Here is a 20226-nt window from a genome sequence, read left to right as displayed (position 1 = left end):
TACTAAAATTAAAAGAAGTCTTAAAATCTCAAAGGACTTTATATTCTTATTAACATTTTGACTTTATGATTTTGCATGGTAGAGGTAAGGTTAGAAGGATTCATTCTTACGGAAAAACGGCTCGGAAAGTGAGAAACAGGATGGTTTTAAATAGCGACTCACGTTTAATATATTACTTGATATATGCATTTGTATTTGATGTGTGTTCAGACGCGTGTTTTGATAAGCGGTATAAATATCATCTTAATGATCGCAAGTGCTATGAAACTGATCCATTTGTGCTCGAAGTCCATTCATTATTTCCTTTTAATTCATATATCAAAGATAGAAATTCATTTAAATCATACTTTCAAAACCGAAAATGTGTCATTCCGTCCATTCTGCGTAAAACAGTTAAGGTAGGAGGGTAAACTTAGATTCGAAAATTTTGGGCACGGGTAGTCTTACATGTAGCCAGTCGCAATATTGCACTTCCCTTATGAGCAGAATCAGAGTGGCCATTTCATAAATTGCGTGCATGTTTTGTGCTTTTAAATAATGGCAAGATCAGGATTCTCATACAAGAATAAAGAAAGTTATCAAAACGATAATTTTACACCATCCATGAAAAATAGCATGCCAAAATCATCAATTTTGCACTTTTTGAACAGCCTGCAATGATCCCGCTGCAAGAACAATACCCAATTTTATTGCATTTCTCAATTTAATAGTCCTTGCTGAACTTCAGGATATAAACGGAATGGGGGCCCATCCAGCTCGTTTTTTTTTTCACAAAATAGCGAAAATGTTCCGGAGTATCAATCAACAAGCACAGAACCCTTCCGTGATTTGAATTTTCCGCGAAAAGGCGCCTCACTGATTCATACAAAGCTACCAGCAGTTAGTTTTACAACTGACATCAGAATTTTACATGTGTCGGCTGTATAAATTTTCTAAAGAATTAACAATCATTATCTCTCACCTTAATTTACAGACATCCAAAATCACGAAGTTCTAATAATAACAAATATTGACGGGGGCCAAAATTTGAAGTGTACCCTGCTACCTTAAGATTTTTCAGTTAATGAACAAAAGAGGGTTTTACTAGTTCTGAACTTTTATATGTCTTTCGCAAATTAAACCAAATAAAAATGTTTTCAATAGCATGAAAAGAAGTCTGTATGAAAGAGTCTAAACTTGCCCACCTCTAATGCGCAAATTTAGCTAAAAATTTACAAATTGTCGCCACGAGACACAGAATGTAAAATACATCCGTTTTTACCATTTTTTGGCATGATTTGACGTATTCTGTCATTAGAAACGATATAAGGGCAATTTTGCATCATTTTGCGAAAATAAAATGTCCTCATCCCCTGTTTTCCTATTTCATGGGGTCCCCACCGTCCGAACATCCCCTGATTGACGAAATGCATAGCTGGTGGGCCAGATATGCGCTGTGTGGGTTAATAATGATAAAAATGTTGTTTTTAGTGTACCAGAAACCTGTTATTTGAGCTAGAATCTAAAAAAATCGTATGCGTGTATATTGACTTTTATGCTTTTATGTGTCCTCACCGTAACGTTTTTGAGCTGCAGTGCCGTCAGGTAGCGTTTTAAGTCCCCAGAAAGTTTAGAATATCAAAGAAGAGGTTATAAACTATGTGAAACCGCACAAATCTGAGAGTTCTTTCGAAATTTAATTTTGGCAGATTTCCCTTAACGTAGCAGGGTACACTTAGATTCGAAAATTTTGGGCACGGGCAGTCTTACATGTAGCCAGTCGCAATATTGCACTTCCCTTAGCAGAATCAGAGTGGCCATTTCATAAATTGCGTGCATGTTTTGTGCTTTTAATTAATGGCAAGATCAGGATTCTCATACAAGAACAAAGAAAGTTATCAAAACGAAAGTTTTACACCATCCATGAAAAATAGCATGCCAAAATCATCAATTTTGCACTTTTTGAACAGCCTGCAATGATCCCGCTGCAAGAACAATGCCCAATTTTATTGCATTTCTCAATTTAATAGTCCTTACTGAACTTCAGGATATAAACGGAATGGGGGCCCATCCAGCTCGTTTTTTTTTTCACAAAATAGCGAAAATGTTCCTGAGTATCAATCAACAAGCACAGAACCCTTCCGTGATTTGAATTTTCCGCGAAAAGGTGCCTCACTGATTCATACAAAGCTACCAGCAGTTCGTTTTACAACTGACATCAGAATTTTACATGTGTCGGCTGTATAAATTTTCTAAAGAATTAACAATCATTATCTCTCACCTTAATTTACAGACATCCAAAATCACGAAGTTCTAATTATAACAAATATTGACGGGGGCCAAAATTCGAAGTGTACCCTGCTACCTTAAGATTTTTCAGTTAATGAACAAAAGAGGGTTTTACTAGTTCTGAACTTTTATATGTCTTTCGCAAATTAAACCAAATAAAAATGTTTTCAATAGCATGAAAAGAAGTCTGTATGAGAGAGTCTAAACTTGCCCAACTCTAATGCGCAAATTTAGCCAAAATTTACAAATTGTCGCCACGAGACAAAGAATGTAAAATACATCCGTTTTTACCATTTTCTGGCATGATTTGACGTATTTTGTCATTAGGAATGATATAAGGTCAATTTTGCATCATTTTGCGAAAATAAAATGTCCCCACCCCCTATTTTCCTATTTCATGGGGTCCCCACCGTCCGAACATCCCCTGATTGACGAAATGCATAGCTGGTGGGCCAGATATGCGCTGTGTGGGTTAATAATGATAAAAATGTTGTTTTTAGTGTACCAGAAACCTGTTATTTGAGCTAGAATCTAAAAAAATCGTATGCGTGTATATTGACTTTTATGCTTTTATGTGTCCTCACCGTAACATTTTTGAGCTGCTGTGCCGTCAGGTAGCGTTTTAAGTCCCCAGAAAGTTTAGAATATCGAAGAAAAGGTTCTAAACTATGTGAAACCGCACAAATTTGAGAGTTCTTTCGAAATTTAATTTTGGCAGATTTCCCTTAACGTAGCAGGGTACACTTAGATTCGAAAATTTTGGGCACGGGCAGTCTTACATGTAGCCAGTCGCAATGTTGCACTTCCCTTATGAGCAGAATCAGAGTGGCCATTTCATAAATTGCGTGCATGTTTTGTGCTTTTAATTAATGGCAAGATCAGGATTCTCATACAAGAACAAAGAAAGTTATCAAAACGAAAGTTTTACACCATCCATGAAAAATAGCATGCCAAAATAATCAATTTTGCACTTTTTGAACAGCCTGCAATGATCCCGCTGCAAGAACAATGCCCAATTTTATTGCATTTCTCAATTTAATAGTCCTTACTGAACTTCGGGATATAAACGGAATGGGGGCCCATCCAGCTCGTTTTTTCACAAAATAGCGAAAATGTTTTTGAGTATCAATCAACAAGCACAGAACCTTTCCGTGATTTGATTTTTCCGCGAAAAGGTGCCTCATTGATTCATACAAAGCAGAATGACAGAATATCAAGCAATACAAGAAACAAGAAGTGGGGAAGTGTGAGAGCTGATCGGACGTTTATTAAGAAAACAAGAAACTGAAAGTAGAAAACAAATATGTTTTGGTGGGATTTGGGTGTGGGATTGGGGTTGTCGTGGTCGGGAAAGGGTGTTATAGACGCGATAGTATCATACTAAGAGACAAAATCAAGAGACAATACCCGTATAAAAACAAGCTTTAAGATTTCTTTTACACTATTTGTAAACAAAAACTCAATGACAAGACCATGTTTTTTTAAAAAGAACCTTAGTGATCTCATTCGTGGGATCCACTGTAATTATGTATAAAAATCTACTCTTCTACGTATATGTACAAGAAAATAGTATAAAAGTCCCTTTTTGTAGAACATTAAAATGTTCGGTTAAAAATCGTTATTATCATTATTGTTTATAGTGCTTTTATGACGTCCGTTGGGCTTGGCCCAACAACACATGGTTAAGCTTCACTATTAAAGACTGAAGTTAATGAATTTAAAAAATGAACAAGCAAACAAAAAACAACAATTTAACTGTTTGTATATGTCTTAATTCTGAATAGACAGTGTATTCTTGCATGCAAGACAGGATTTCCCCGTGTTTTTGCCGGTGCTAGAAAAACACATCTTACACCTCGGGGTAAAAAGTGACTCGCGTGTTTAAATTTATGAATGAATGCGTGAATTCATACGCATATAATAAATTAGTGCTTAAAAGAAAAGCAATTGTTTTATTTATTTTCTTCTATTAATTGAAGAATGCAGCATGCAACAAAAGAATCTATCACTAGTTGAAAGTGCTAACGGATATGTCTGGATCTCGGGTAACTGTTTCGCGGTAACTTGGCAGAGCCTCGTTACCGCTTAAACAGTTACCCTCGAGCTAAATATTTCCATCCGCACCTTCAACCATTGAAGGATTTTTATATCATTTAGCGTTGGTATTGTGACATAAAACGATGGTTCAAGTTCATGCGACATTTAATATTTAAGGTTCGACATAAGGCGGCAGATGGCAGTGGTGGCGGCATAACTATAAAATGCACGCAGTTCATTGCATGCCAGTCAGGATTTTCCCGTGTTTTTGCCTATGTTAGAAAAACTCGTCTTACATCCCGATAGCCTAGTGGTAGACAGCCCGCTTCGAGTGCGGGAAGTCGTGGGTTCGATTCCTGGCCGCGTCATACCGAAGACGTAAAAATGGTACCAGTAGCTTCCTCGCTTGGCGCTCAGCATTAAGAGGGTAGTGCTAGGACTGGTCAACCCGGTGTCAGTATAATGTGACTGGGTGGGATATCATATAACATGTCTATGGCGTGGTATTCCAGTGAGGCAGGACTATAAAGTTGGGCATTGTGCTCACTGCTACAAGTAGACACCGTCGTTTATATGACTGAAAATTGTTAAAAAAGACGTTAAATCCGAACACACACACACACCATACACCCCGGGTGTAAGATGACTCACGTGCTGCAATTTATTAATGAATGCGAAAATTCATATGCTACTATAATAAAATAATGCTCTAAAAAGAGTTTTTTTTATTTAATAATATGCCATGCAAGCAAATTAATATGTCACTAGTTGATGGTGCGAATGGAAATATCTGGCTCTAGGGTAACTGATCTGCTAGTTGATGGTGCGGATGGAAACATCTGGCTCTCGGGCGACTGTTTCGCTGTTATTCGGCTTACCTTCAGCCAGAGAAAGATTCTTACAAAATGGACCTGCAATATCAATATATTTCAATTTTGTTGATATTCTAACGTGTTTAAACCTATTTTGTTTTCTGTATAATAAGATAGATAATGCATGCTAAAGAGGGTGATATGAAAAAATGTCACCCAAAATGTCAACAAATGTTTCTACAATAACAGTTAAATAAATTTAATTTAGACCTCTGTGGCCAACCCACGTGAAACATTCAAAACGAAACCCTACAGATATGAGTGCATGGATGAGTATATTATTAAACTATACACAAAATAAGTAAACGAACTATAGACTTAAAGATAACTTAGATTAACTAAACAAACAGTTCGGTATCGCCGTGGAACTTCCATTAGCAAATCCACTACTGGGGTGTATAAACCTTTTAGCACATACGGGAAAGGTGCTAAGGTAAACAAGTCGGCTGTTACCTATGAGCAACCACTAAATATTCAGCATATAGCTTAATGTATGTCCTGCAACGTAAGGCACTTGTAATGTGTTCGTCAAGGGTATAAAACCTAACCTTGCCATAGCATCCATTGAACTTTTCAGTTGTAAACCAAGACTTCAGGTCAGTTGAACAGTATTATTCAATATTAACCATTTTCAAAACTTTTTGAAAATACTGGCTCCAAAATTGTCAGTAGTAACATCTGTTTCATAAAATACACTAGTAAAATTAGAAATATTCATATTAATCAACATATGGATATTTCTTTGAAAATATACCTCAGTGTTTTATTAGCACACACATTTACAATAACCAAACAATGAATGCTTGATGGCCATGCTAAAGGTAAAGATAAAGGGAAAGGTAAGCTTTATTAAACGTCGCAACAGACAACATGAGCTATAAAACTCATGTCCGACAAACATGCTATCCAGTGACAGATACTTGGGATTATTTCATCTCTTGGTGCAACGTTTAAATACTATATGTCAAACAATAGAGCTACAAGAATTATTTTTCACGTCTTTTGAATAATGCGTCCACGACGAATTCCAACCCCTGAACTTCCGAACTCAAAGTTGAGCTATTGAGGCGGTCTATGAGCTATGGTAACGGTTTGTTTGTTTGAAGATATAATTTGAATATGTGCATCTAACCTCTATGTTATGAAAATATTACTTAGAAACAAACATTATTGTCTCACAATTAGCAGTTAAAAATGTTAGTCCAAACCGCAAACATGTAAAGAGATTAAGTTATCCAAACCGGTGTACACTTGTTTGGATTGAGCGACAAACATGGTATCCTGTAACAGATACTTACCTAAGATTATTTTACCTTCTGGTAGAACCCTTCAAATACTGACTGCCAAACAAGCGAGCTACCAGAAGCTACCGTTTTTGACGTCTTTGGTTTAACGCGGCCAGGAATCGAACCCTCGACCCCCGCACTCAAAGCTAAGCTATTGGGGCGGTCTGTGAGCTATGAAGGAGGTCTGTTTGTCGGAGAATATTATTTGAACTTGTGCCACTAGCCTCTATGTTTTCCATGTAAGCTTAGAAACAAACATTATTATCGCAAAATTAGCAGTTAAAATGTCAGTCAAAATCAAAAACATTAAAAGACATAAGATCATTCAAACCGGTGTACACTTGGTATCCAAACCATTGCATTTTTGTTTCTTACACACTCCTTATGTGTCCTTTTGAATCTTTAGGCACTTCGTTAGGGGGCTATTCAATAAATACCCGAAAAAACTCTCTTATTTCTTAATGTAGCATCAAAAATTAAACATTCATATAATGTAGATTGGGGAATACTTGGTTGATATGTTTAAGTCAAATTCTCTTCGGACAACTGATAAGTAAATGTTAGTCCCTATGGCAACGTCGTCATCTGAAGTTATCTGACGTTATCCGGTCCAGTTTTGTCTCGTTTTCTATTTTGCATTCACTAAAAATTAACTCTCTCTTCGCTTTTTTAAGCTGCTGTTTCTTTAATTGGATGAATCAATATCAGTGTGTTTGTAGTAAGGTGTAGAAGTTAATGGCAAGAAACAAGACGAGGAGACATGTGAAAGGCAGACAGAACAGTTGCAAGAATCCGACATGTTATAGTGTGATCTAAAGTAATCATCAGTCTATTCGTATAAATACATATGACATCGCACTTCTACGTCAACATATCAGTTGAAACACACAAAAAACTGCGCAAAATGTATAAAGTTATCTTTTCCCACCAATTAGATGTCACAGAGCAATATTCATAACAAGTGCTGTGCTGTAAGGGGCTGACATTTACTTACTCCCAGAAGAGCACAGTTAGTACTGTCTATGAAACTGTTGAAATTAAGGGAACGTGGGTTCGATCCTTGATTGAAAAAAAGACATGTTTAAATAAAGAACTTAAACAAAGATCAAACTTGCGCAAACAATAAAATTACAGTTTTCATATTTAACACTGAAGTATAAAATACCATTTTCCAAATCGTTCGATCAAATTTTAAGAACTGTACGGAGAATTGTCAGACTCCATAAATACACGGATTATCTTTCAGTTCAAACCACGAGTAATTTTTGGTGGCATGTTCCAGGAAGACAACATTGTTAAATTGTTTTTTTTTTTAATAAAAACCGGCCCCTACTCCACCAGATTTACGTTTACAGACTTCCTTGTTGATATGTTTGAAAGTATAACCGTTTACACTTATGCTGTCAAAATTGTCTGATTTGGTTTCTGTAATGCAACAAATATCAAAATTATTTACAAAATTAAGAAAATCTTAAATAATCAACCTGGAAGCTGAACCGCAAACATTTATAAAAGTGAATTTAATAATTTTTTGAATGACAGGATAAACAATAAACATGATAAACATGATCATTGTCGACATTGGTGACAGAATTGTCTATAGACCATATCAACGAAGAATCACGTGGTCTGTTCCAGGTAAACAGATAAACTGTAGCTGAACCCTAGGCAGTATTTACAATAGCAATACACTGGCTAGTAGGAGAGTGGTTTTGATAATTAGCAGTTAAACCTTAGATAAATTCCTGATAAGCCCAAAATAAATAAACAATTTGCATCATCAAAAAATTTACAACACTTGTTTTCTGCATTTATTCACATGTTTACTGCATTTCTCACAATTTCTAGAGTTTCCATTCCATCATTGTATTAAAACAGAAAATGACAATTTCTGTTGAATGGACTAAAAAACTGTGTGGCATTGATCTGCTGATGCGTCAAGTGTGGTGTGCTGTGTGTTACGTGCTTGTCACCTTCCACTTTCAGCCTCCACCGCTGGCTAGCCTTCTGGTGAAAAAGGAGCCGAGTGCGTAAGTCTTCCCTGCCAGTACATAGCCTCTCTGCAGACAAGCCCTTTTGCAGTGCCTCCGAGTTGGCGCTACAAGGTAACTGAGCACCTTGCGGCCTCAGGCAGAACTGCAGGGGTCTCGGAGGAGGTCTGCCCCGAGACATGTGGCATGCCAGGCCCACCGGTGGGGCCCTGATACCTATGAACAGACCCCCAGCTATGGGACAAATAGCTCCTGTGTTCCCAGGATAGGGTTTTAACTCGGTATCAAGGATGAGGTAACCCCGAAAGAAACCTAGAGAGTTGAAAACAGAGGTGTTGGGCCATTGGCACTCTCTTAACGAACCACAGCACCATGCAATATCGCTATGACTACACAGCCATCCGGTATTCAACAATGTGGTGCTTAATCTCTGAGGTCCCTCCAGGGGGATTCAGTGCCGGGCTCTGAGCCTCGACAGAGTCCACCCACAGCTACTGGGGGTCCCTCCTTCAATCCACAACATGCAAAGAGAAGGAGGAGGAACATACCAAGGAGAAGAACCAATCCGCATCAACCTTTCAGGCTGATGCATTAGAATGCGGAGGCTGTCTTCAACAAGAAAGCTTAACTTGAGCATATCCTCCATGAGAAAGACATCAATGTCTGTTGCATTCAGGAAACTCACCTACAGCCGGAGAAATCCTTCAAAGTCAGAGGATACCAGTGTTTTCGCTGTGACAGAATTGGCAGACGAAAAGGAGGCATAATGACATTGGTCAGGAACAACATCAGCACTGTCCAGACCAACACGCATATGGATGACTCTGAGTTCCAAGTTCTGAGCCTCACAAAGAACGAGTTCAATTTGAAACTTGTGAACATATACTCTCCAAGCGACAAAGCTCTATCCCTTGACAAATTTACAACTGATGAAACCAGGTTCATCATTGTAGGAGACTTTAACAGTCACTCACAAAGCTGCGGATATGACCACCTGGATAAACGTGAAGAGGAAGTGGAGACCTGGCAAGATGATAACAAGCTAAACCTCATTAACAAGCCAGATGATCCCCCAACCTTTTACTCCAGAAGCTGGCGAACAACATCAACCCCTGATCTTGCTTTATGTACTGATGACATACATGGACATGTCAAGCGGGAAGTCAATGAACAACTAGGAGGTAGCGACCATCGCCAAATCCAACTTACTATGGACCGTATTGCCTCTAATTCACCTAACATCCCCAGATGGAACTACAAGAAGGCCAGGTGGACCTTTAACCAAAGTCTGAGTGATGAGCTCTGTAAAGACAATAGAGTGGAAGGTAGAGACATCAACCGGATTGTCAAAGACTTCAACGCCAGTATACTTAAGGCTGCTTACAGCGCCATTCTAAGGGGAGCAAGAAAGGACTATAATCACTACTGGAGTGATGAGTTGGAGAATCTACAGGCAATGTTATCAGAAGCCAGGGAGGAAGCAGAAAACAATCCCTCACAAGAAAGCAACCTCTCTCTAAAGCAAGCCAAGGCCAAATTCCTCAGGCACAAACGGGAAGCACAGAGGAAGAGCTGGAGAAACAAAATAGCCTCTCTCAACCTAGAGCGAGATGGCCAAAAGCTGTGGAGATTGACGAGACAGCTGAACGATGAAGAAACAGAAAGAGGCTCAGTAACTTTGGAAGAGAATGGTGAACTGTTGACGGGTAAACAAGCGGCAACACTTTTGCCTCTAACTACAAAGATGTTTCCAACATTCCCATCAACAGGGAACGGCAAATGGAAGCCCGAAGAGAAAAAAAGGGAAAGACAGACAAGCCAAGTGACACCAGAATGCATGAAGCAGAGTCTTAAACTGCATGAGCTACAGACAGCTCTTAGGCAGTTGAAGACAAAGAAGTCTCCTGGACCAGATGGAGTCACAAATGAAATGCTGACCCATCTAGGCACTGCAGCAATTTGCAAACTCCTGGAAATTTACAACTACAGCTGGACACAAGGACTGCTTCCACAGATATGGAAAGAGGCAGTCATGATCCCCATCCACAAGAAAAGGAAGGATCCAAAGAAGGATGCAAGCTATCGCCCAATCAGCTTACCAGCTGTGTTGGAAACACCATGGAGAGGATTGTGAATGTACGTCTAAAGTGGTACATGGAGACTAACAACCTATTTGCAACGCAACATGCTGGCTTCAGACAATTCCACTCCACTAAGGACCAGACCACTTATCTATCGCAAGAGATAGAAGACGCTTTCCAATAGCAGAAAGTTGTGCTATACAGCAGTGCATCTGACTCAAAACCTGCAGAGGGCGTTTGACAAAGTCTGGACGTGTAAAGGACTACTCCTCGATCAATGTGATGAGGGTACTGGGAGTAGGAGGCTCAATGCCATGAGGTGCAGGCATCTAACTCTTGGGCTGAAGATTGGTATGTATCGATCAATACAGAGAAATCGCCCACCACACTATTCTCCATGTCGTCAAAGCAGAGGGCGGGTAAAATCAAGATGGGAAATACTTCGCTGATTGAAGCAGATGAGGCTAAATACCTCGGAGTGACCTTTGACAAACGGCTAACCTGGAAGCCCCACATTAGTCAAGCAGAAGGGAAGGCCCGTAGGAAGCTTGCCATGATGCGCAAACTTGCTGGAACAACGTGGGGAGCAAATGAGCAAATACTCAAGACAGTATATCAGGGAACAGTGAAACCCCATTTTGAGTATAGCTCAACTGCCTGGTCCACTACTGCCAAAACTAACCAACAGGCTTTAGACAAGGTTCAGAAACCAAGCACTGCGGATTATGACAGGTGCTACAAAGTCTACACCAATCTCCTTCATGGAGAAGCTAACAGGCACACAGCCGTTACAAGACAGAAGACATGCAAAGGTTTTGCTTAAAGCAGAGAGGTTCAGGTCTTTTCAAGACCATCCCATGAAAGCGAAGCTAGATGGCTACACAAAAAATCGGCTCAAACGTAGCAGCTTCGTACATGAGGCAAAGAAACTCAACCGAGAGTTCAAAACTGAGCTGAGCATACCAACGACTCCCCTAGGTAGTGAAGACATTATAAACCCACTAGCGAATGATCTGTCCTCAGTGACTGTGAGACTTGCTGTTCCTCATCTTGACCGCGGGAAGCAAGAGGATGGAGGCATTCGGAAGAGCCTCACACTTGCTATGATCAATGAAGACTATCCTCCGGAATAATGGACTCATGTCTATACAGACGGATCAGCCACATGCGCCGTCAAAGATGGAGGAGCAGGAGTTTTCATTCAATACCCATATGGCAAGAGAGAAACACTACATGCAGCCACTGGAAAACACTGCAGCAATTACAAGGCAGAGACTGAAGCACTCATGAAGGCCGTCTCAATGGTTGAAGACTCGGCAGAAGAAAGCTCCTCAGTCGTCTTTCTCACAGATGCACTGCCTGAGTATAACCTGCAAAGTAGCACTTCAGTGGATTCCATCCCATTGTAGACTTGCAGGCAATGAAGAGGCAGACAAACTGGCTAAGCTAGGAGCTCAGTCAGAACAACCAACAGAACCTGTGAGTTACAAGGAGAAAGTCACCATCATCAAGGCACTAACGAGACCAAGGATGGAGGAAGATGCTTTTCATCTCTTTGATCGGTCTGAACAAGTGATGATGGTCAGGCTCCGCTCAGGGCACAACAAGCTCAATGCTCACATGTACAAGAAATACAGACTGGCATCATCGCCAGCTTGTCCATGTGGTGAAGAAGATCAGACTGCGGAGCATATACTTCAGAGATGTAATAGGCATGACCAGGAGCGAGCTGCGACTTGGCCGATAGATACCTCAATCCACCAGAAACTGTATGGAGGCATTGAGGATCTGCGGCAAACTACAAGTTTCATCGAGGCTACTGGTCTGACAGTGTAGTCGCGAACGACGAGAAGAAGAAGACTAAAAAACTGTCTCGGACACCAAAGTTATTTTCTATTATTCAAATTCCTGATTACAAAAAAAGGAAAATGGTAAAAACAGGGCATTTGATAAAGGATATGATTTCTTTATCAAAAGTTACATTCATGACGCATTTGTGTGTAAGACAATTAACAAGTTCCATATCAAAGCAAAATGTTGGAGAAACCAAAGGAAGAATGAAAAACCACATGAATTGTTTACAGAAATAAATTGAGCACAATTTTACATTAATGTTGCAGTTCCATACTTGAAAAATACAGACATAAACTAATCAGGTTCATCATGTGCTGTAGTAATGACAGGATCCTGAAAATTAGACAGCAGACAATAAACAGTCCAAATTTGGTTGACAACACCAGCAGATTTCATCGGTAGCTTTCGGCCAAATATGCGGAAATTTCGCACTTCCAGTTGCTCTTTCGACGTTTATGCAGAGTTGTGCAATAACATGTGTGTCTTGAACATCACCCATAGATAATGGTTTCCGTTTTCCCAAAATATGGTGGTATATTCAGTCGAAGTCCAATTTCAGACAGTTCGTTTCCAATGGTAAAACCTTTATCTGCCGTAATGGCGTCACCTTGTATTAAATCTCATTTTTCCATTTTTAGTTTTAATAGTTTGTTGACATAAAGTTTTGTCTGATATACCTCCTGTGTACAGGTGAGACATAAACATGATTCCACCTCTGCTATCCACACCAATAAGACTTTTAAATGTATTAGTTGTATAATCCGAATATGTCTGAGATTTTCTTACTAATGATGATGGCATTTCAATGATTAGTTCTGTACAATCAATTATGAGCATTGTACTAGGATATTACTTTTTAAATTCAGGTGTCATATACTTAGAAATAATGTCTCGATGAGGAAATATCACTTTGGAGCCGAATACAAAGTACATTAAATTCACCAAAGTATTAAATATCTTTGTTACAGTCGCCATTGAAATGTGAAAGCGCATGATTAAATCCTTATTAAGTAATCTCAATCTTAATTTCATTAATGTTAACAAACCCTCATCTTCAAGCGACAGATTGTGTAATCTGAATGGTTGCTTTGAGTAATCTTCTTCATCATCACTGTCCATGCTCACACCTTCTTCATCATCGGAATCAAAATAATCAGCACCACATGTAAATTGATTTGGATTGCGTCTATCACAATAAATTATTTGACTCCTGTCTTTATTTTGAACAAGCAGCTGTAGAACAGTATTGAACATAAGTTAAGTTTGGAAAAAATCCTGTGTAGAACTGCATTAATTTCGGGTATGAATTAGTAACGTTTTTCAACGAGAACTGAAATACAGATGGTGTTGCACTGTGTAACAGGGTTCCTCTTGGTGTGTTATAGTTGTCAAAAATTATCTTCTTTTTTGAAGTGTTTGCTGCAAATTCTTGTTGATTTTTATAACAAACTCGTCCTTTGATATTTCACCCGCAAGACGTGTTCTTTCCTTCCAAGCCTATTTAAATATGATAACATTATTATCTTTTATTGTTATCCGGTGTATACATGTAATATTTTTAGATAGTGCAACATAACTATACATGATACAATTTGATAAATTTATACGTTTTACTTTGATAAAATTTTGCTGGAAGTTAGTGTTAAAATGTATAACTAGTATATTTCATTATGTTTCGGCTGTAAATAAAGATAAAACATATGTTTTGTTGTTTTAAATCATTTAGAAATTGATGCATAGATACATTTCCTTTATAACCAGAGCCTTTACAATTTGGCACACAGCAATATTACACTATAATAATTAGTATCCTGCAGTTGTGTAATTCATAGAATGTAACTATACTGAGAGCTCAGCTGATAAGCCCCTTGGATAGTTTACCTTCATAAGATCACGTGACTCTCTACGCTGATATCGTCTATAGGACTGTTGTCATTAGAAAACGAAATCGGGACACTGATAAACTGTCGCTGAATCATTATAACTAGTGAATACCTCAGAACTTTCATTAGCAAAACCACCACTGGGGTGTATAAACCTTTTAGCACATATGGGAAAGGTGCTAAGGTAAACAAGACGACTGTTCCCTAAGAGCAACCACTAAATATTCAGCATATAGCTTAACGTATTTATGGCACATCATGTCTTGTACATATATCGTTGAACGAGGATGTTCCTTTGTGCAAGTGCTATCACAAATTGTACTTGTAATGTGTTCGTCAATGGGTATAAAGCTTAAACTGGCCTTAGCATACATTGAACGTTTTAGTTGTAAACCTATTCTTCAGGTCATCTTGAAGTGTATTATTCAATATATACCCATTTCAAAAATTCTCGGAAATACTGGCTTCAAACTTGTCAGTAGTAACATCGGTTTCATACGGTTCTTTGCATTTGCTTCCTCTCTCCTTTTACCATGAGTAAGTTACCGTGCCCACCATAATTTTGTCCGCCGGCCGTCCTTTAGCGATGCCCGACTGTTGTTTTTTCCTGCTTCTGCGTGTGCGTATAAGTATCTGTGCGTGTTCGTCATGGGCGGTGCCCCACAGAGATTTTACCATGAGTAACTTATCTTGCCCACCATAATTTTCTTCTGCTTGTGTATCTATGCGTGTTTGTCATAAGCGGTTTTTTCTTGCTTGTCTATTTGTTTATCTGTGTAACATTAGTTGTATGTGTGTGTGTTTGTCTTTTGTACGTGCGCGTCTGCGACGTGGTAGGAGTACTATGTTTAAGGAACGTGACTTTCCCTGTTTAATATTATTCCTTGCTCCTCTTTCCCCCAACATCCGACCCTTTTATCTACCCCTTACCACCCAACCCCCTTTTTCTGTATTTTGAATATATTTATGATGTACTTGTTGTTGGATGTCTACTATATTTTTCCGTTACAGCTTCTTTTGCTGTCGGCTTACTTTTCGATGAATGGCTCCATGGCTGTGTTTTGGGTACTCTGAGCTTCCGGGAAATCTAACCTTACCTTTAATCTTTCATAAATTACACTAGTAAAATTATCAATATTCATATTGATCAATTTATGAATATTTCTTTGAAAGTATACCTCAGTGTTTTATAAGCATATAAATCTATAATAATCAAACAATCAATGCGTGATGACCATGCAAAAGGTAAAGATAAAGGTAAAGGTAAGCTTTATTAAACGTGGCAACAGACAACACATGATATGCGACAAACATGATATCTAGTGACAGATACTATCTTGGGATTATTTTACCTCCTGGTGCAACGTTTAAATGTTATATGCCAAACAATAGAGCTACCAGGACTATTTTTCATGTTTTTTTGTATAACGCGGCCGGGAGGAATCCAACCCCTGATCTCCCGCACTCAAAGTTGAGCTACTGAGGTGGTCTATGAGCTATGGAAACGGTTTGTTTGTTTGAAGATTTAATTTGAACATGTGCATCTAACCTCTATGTTTTCCATGTAAATTACATTTCTTAGAAACAAACATTATTGCCTACAAGTTAGCAGTTAAAAATGTTAGTCCAAACCGCAAACATGTAAAGAGATTAAGTTATCCAAACCGGTGTGCACTTGTTTGGATTGAGCGACAAACATGGTATCCAGTAACAGATACTTACCTGGGATTATTTTACCTCCTGGTAGAACCCTTTAAGTACTGAGTGCCAATAAAGCGAGCTACCAGTAGCTACCGCTTTTGACGTCTTTGGTTTAACGCAGTCAGAAATCAAACCCCTGACCTCCCGCTCTCAATGCTGAGCTATTGGAGCGGTCTGTGAGCTATGAAGGAGGTCTGTTTGTCGGAAAACATTATTTGAATTTGTGCCACTAACCTCTATGTTTTCCGTGTAAAATAAGGAAACATAACTTAGAAATAAACATTATTGTCTCAAAATCAGCAGTTGATATGTCAGTCCAAATCACAAACATACAAAACATTCATGAACATAAAACATTCAAACCGGTGCACACTTGTTATCCAAACCATTTCATTTAAGTTTCTACCACATGCCACATGTGTCCTTTTCAATCTTTAGGTACTTTGTACGATGGGTATTCAATAAATACCCGGAAAAGTGCTCTCATTTCTTCATATAGCATCAAAAATTATGTATCATATAATGTAGGTTAGGGAATACTAGTACTTAGTTGATATGTCTAAATAATATTCTCTTTGGACAAATGATTAGTAAATGCTAGTCCCTATGGCAACTTCGTGTGACGTTATCCGGCCATTTTTTTCTCTTTTTCTATTTTGCATGCACTAAAACATTAACTGCCTCTTCGCTATTTTTAAGCTGCTGTTTCTTAAATTGGATGAATATCAATGTGTTCTTAGTAAAGTGTAGAAATTAATGACAAGAAACAAGACGAGGAGACATGTGTAAGGTCCAGGTCCTCAGGTCGGGCAATTCTGTAAAATATATTATTTTGTACTTATTGACTGTTGCAACAGAAACAATAATAAATGAAGTGCTATATATGACTTCATGTTCAGTAGTGTTTACAAGGTGACTTGTTCAACGCATCACTTCCTTTAATAGTGGCTATCAACAAGGCCGTATTAAGTATTTGGAATTCTGTTTGTGCATTGAGATCGCAGAATCTGCTAGGCATTCAAAAGTTTTAGATCTCGAGTTAGTAATTAGTGTGTTGCTTTAGTGGAGCGAAGTCAAAACTGACTTAAGTACTATAAAGATTGTTGTTCATCTCGACGAATTTATGAAATTAAAATGGCTGTCTAACTCAATATTTTGCCCTTCGGCATTTACAATAAATCGTTATTGTCCGAAGTCCGTGCATGCGAAACATTCGAAGAAGACATGACATTTCGGAAGAACATTTGCAAGAATCCCACATTTTATAGTGTGAACTGAAGTAGTCATCAGTCTGTTGGAATGATACACAAAATACCGCGCAAAATGTATAAAGTTATTTTTTCCTAGCAATTCGATGTCACAGAGCAATAATCATAACAAGTTGTATGTGCAGTGCTGATCTGAAAGTGGCCGACATTTATTTATTCCCAGAAGAGAACAGTCAGTACTGTCTATGAGATTGTTGAAATTAAGGGACCGTGTGTTCGATCATTGATTGAATAGAGACATGTTTGAATAAAGTACTTACACAAAGATCAAACTTGCGCCAACAATAAAACTATTTATAATTCTTTGACAGTCATTTTTGACTAAGCCAAGGTAAACGCGTACAGCAATTAATACACCGAGAAGTGTTTTCCAGTAACAGATAGTTCACGTCATTCTTTCAGAGTAAATTTAACACTTGAACTTGACCTCTCTTCTATAGGTAAATACGAGTATTGTTCAACAGATTGTTCAATGATTGAATCTAGTGTAGCGTGTTAAAGTATAACGTATGGAAGGGACTGTAACTATGGATAAACCGGCACGATCTGGACAATAATAAAACATAGCCGAAACAAACATTTTGTTATACATGTGTTTTCTTTCAGCTGGCAGAGATTGCTAGAAAGTCAATGCATCAGATGAAAATAATTTCATGAAAGCCGGCTGTGAAAAAATGCGTGTGTACGTTATGGTGAAAGAAAAAGTCAAAAGCAAAAAAATCAGAGTGGGATTAGCATTGCAAGGGCATAACATGACATTCTACAAAGTGAATACCTTAGTACAGGTATCTAAGATGCTACAATGGTCTGTTGGGTTAAATACATAACGTCGATCATTTGAAATTGATCTTGAAAAAAAAGTGGTTAATTTTAGTTTATTTACATGGTTTTTAATTTTCCCACGACTTCTCGGCGATTCACTGCAAAAAGTATTACTGCGCTGGACGAACGGCAACTCTAATAATAAACGGGAGACAACATAGATTACAGCACGTGTATAATTTTTTTTTTAAAAACTGTCGATGTTTATAATTTCTTATCAAATAATGAATCCTATTCAGAAAATGCATCTTCAATATCTGAAAATTATTAATTTCTATGGACCTTTATCAAAAATATTACTTACAGTGGACTATTTTACAAATCGAAGTCATTTCCGCTTTAAGTTTTGAGGCACTTCCGTTATACATTTTGACAACAATAACAAATACAAAATAAATTAAAAAATCACGTATAAACCGACTGCTACTCAGATCCATGTAAGTGTATTTGTTATTACAACATTATACTTGTTCATTACGTTATAAGATAAAGTTTTTCTTGAACTGCATTATCAATTAATTATGTTCAGATGGTATTGCATTTACAACTTGTCTGGCCCCGATTTTTTACGTGAATGACAGCAGTCTCGTGCAGCTTGTGGAAACAGGGTTATGAAAAGTATGGTGGAGAATTCAAGGACACATTGTAAATGGCATAAAAATGAGATAAATTGTATTTTTGTTGAGTTTTGACCATTGACATTCCTATCGTGTATTAGCAAGCTATGTGAATGAGATTTGAAAGTTATTTTGCGCATAAATTATTCACATTGGTTCAACCTCTCAACCAAATTCCGTACCTTATTTTAAAGATTTTTAAGAAAATACATTTTCAAAAGTTTGTTGAATGTGTTTTGATATTTAAGTGCATTGTATTCCGTGATACCAAGTTAAAAATTAATAATGGAATCATTTCTAGGCCCTCATTGGAAGCAACTCGACTTCTGTAACAATAAATGTTTAATGTATTAAGGGGAATACACTCTTTACGTTTTGGAATGTGGCCTTCCTTGACCACCATATCTTTTCATATGCACTACTTTGAAAAGAAACTAAATACTGTGTTTTAGCTTACATATGCAAAATGAAAATAAAGATAGTGAACTTATTTCACTTTTTTCTTTAAATAAGATATTGATAAATGTTTGGACAAGGTAAAGTGCTATTATTTTCACACACAAAATATTAATTGTTGACTTTGAATGTACACAATAAGTCGTATGTAATTCAATAATTACTTTCTTATTTTAGTTTTTTCATCTTTATTTTAGTGAGTATTCCTTTGTGTACTAATAACAGTTGAAACAGTATCCATTTCATGTACCAAAACTTTATTATTTTTTGCAGATTAATTTTATCATACCCCACCCACTTTTTTTCTTATTTCGAAGTCTGCGTCCCCTTAAATGCCAAGAACAGTATGAAAGTGGAAATGAGTTACTATGACCAGTGTTTAAATGACCAGAACACTGTAAAGCTGGAGCTGATTCATTATCACTAGTGTTTTAATGGCTAGAACACCGTGAAACTGGAAGTGGGTCACAATGACCAGTGTTTATATGACTAGAGTTTAAATGATTTGAGTCATGATTTGCCAGTGTTTATATGACTATAGTTTAAATGATTTGAGTCATTTATGGAGGTACCCTTATCCCCTTATCCCCCTCCCCCAATATCCCAGATAAGATCTTTAAGCCCAAATGCTTCCGGGTCAGCTGTAAGATCAATCTTGAACAGATCATCTGGCGAAGTTAAAACGACATGTTTCTTCTAAAAGGTGCAATGGACGTTACTATTTATCTCATGAACACTAGCAATTTCTTCGCTATCCTTAACAATCTGCCTCAACCTCATCCGTAGATTTCTCACGTCTTCCGTGATATAAATGCCCTTTTTAGGTTTTTAATTATTTAAATGTTTCTTCAGCAACCTTGGCTCTAGAAACGAAATATCACTTAATTCTTCTTTGCAAACTTTTCGTTACCTTTCACCGTATAAAAAAAACCTAATATCACTAATACAAAAAGGTTAACTATCCTCCAACTCCAGAGATTGCTGCGAAAACGACCAATCATCGTCGAGTTCATCATTATCGGTATCCGGTGCAGAAATCTGACCCTAAGCTTCCAACGAATCCATTGCAGAATGATGGTTCATCACTTCC

At 37.8% G+C, this 20226-nt stretch overlaps 1 long non-coding RNA gene across 1 annotated transcript; it reads right to left on the bottom strand.

Annotated features, from left to right (window-relative positions):
* Positions 1-5019: 5019 nt before the first annotated feature.
* On the bottom strand, positions 5020-6994 carry LOC123565936 (uncharacterized). Its single transcript, XR_006689291.2, has 2 exons — positions 6795-6994; positions 5020-5216 (listed from the first exon to the last, which is right to left on the bottom strand). It is a non-coding gene; the product is annotated as an uncharacterized LOC123565936 (long non-coding RNA).
* Between the last annotated feature and the right edge of the window lie 13232 nt (positions 6995-20226).

The sequence above is a fragment of the Mercenaria mercenaria genome, chromosome 8, assembly GCF_021730395.1.
Source record: "Mercenaria mercenaria strain notata chromosome 8, MADL_Memer_1, whole genome shotgun sequence".
NCBI lineage: Eukaryota > Metazoa > Mollusca > Bivalvia > Venerida > Veneridae > Mercenaria > Mercenaria mercenaria.
This window is presented reverse-complemented; position numbering and strand designations above follow the sequence as displayed.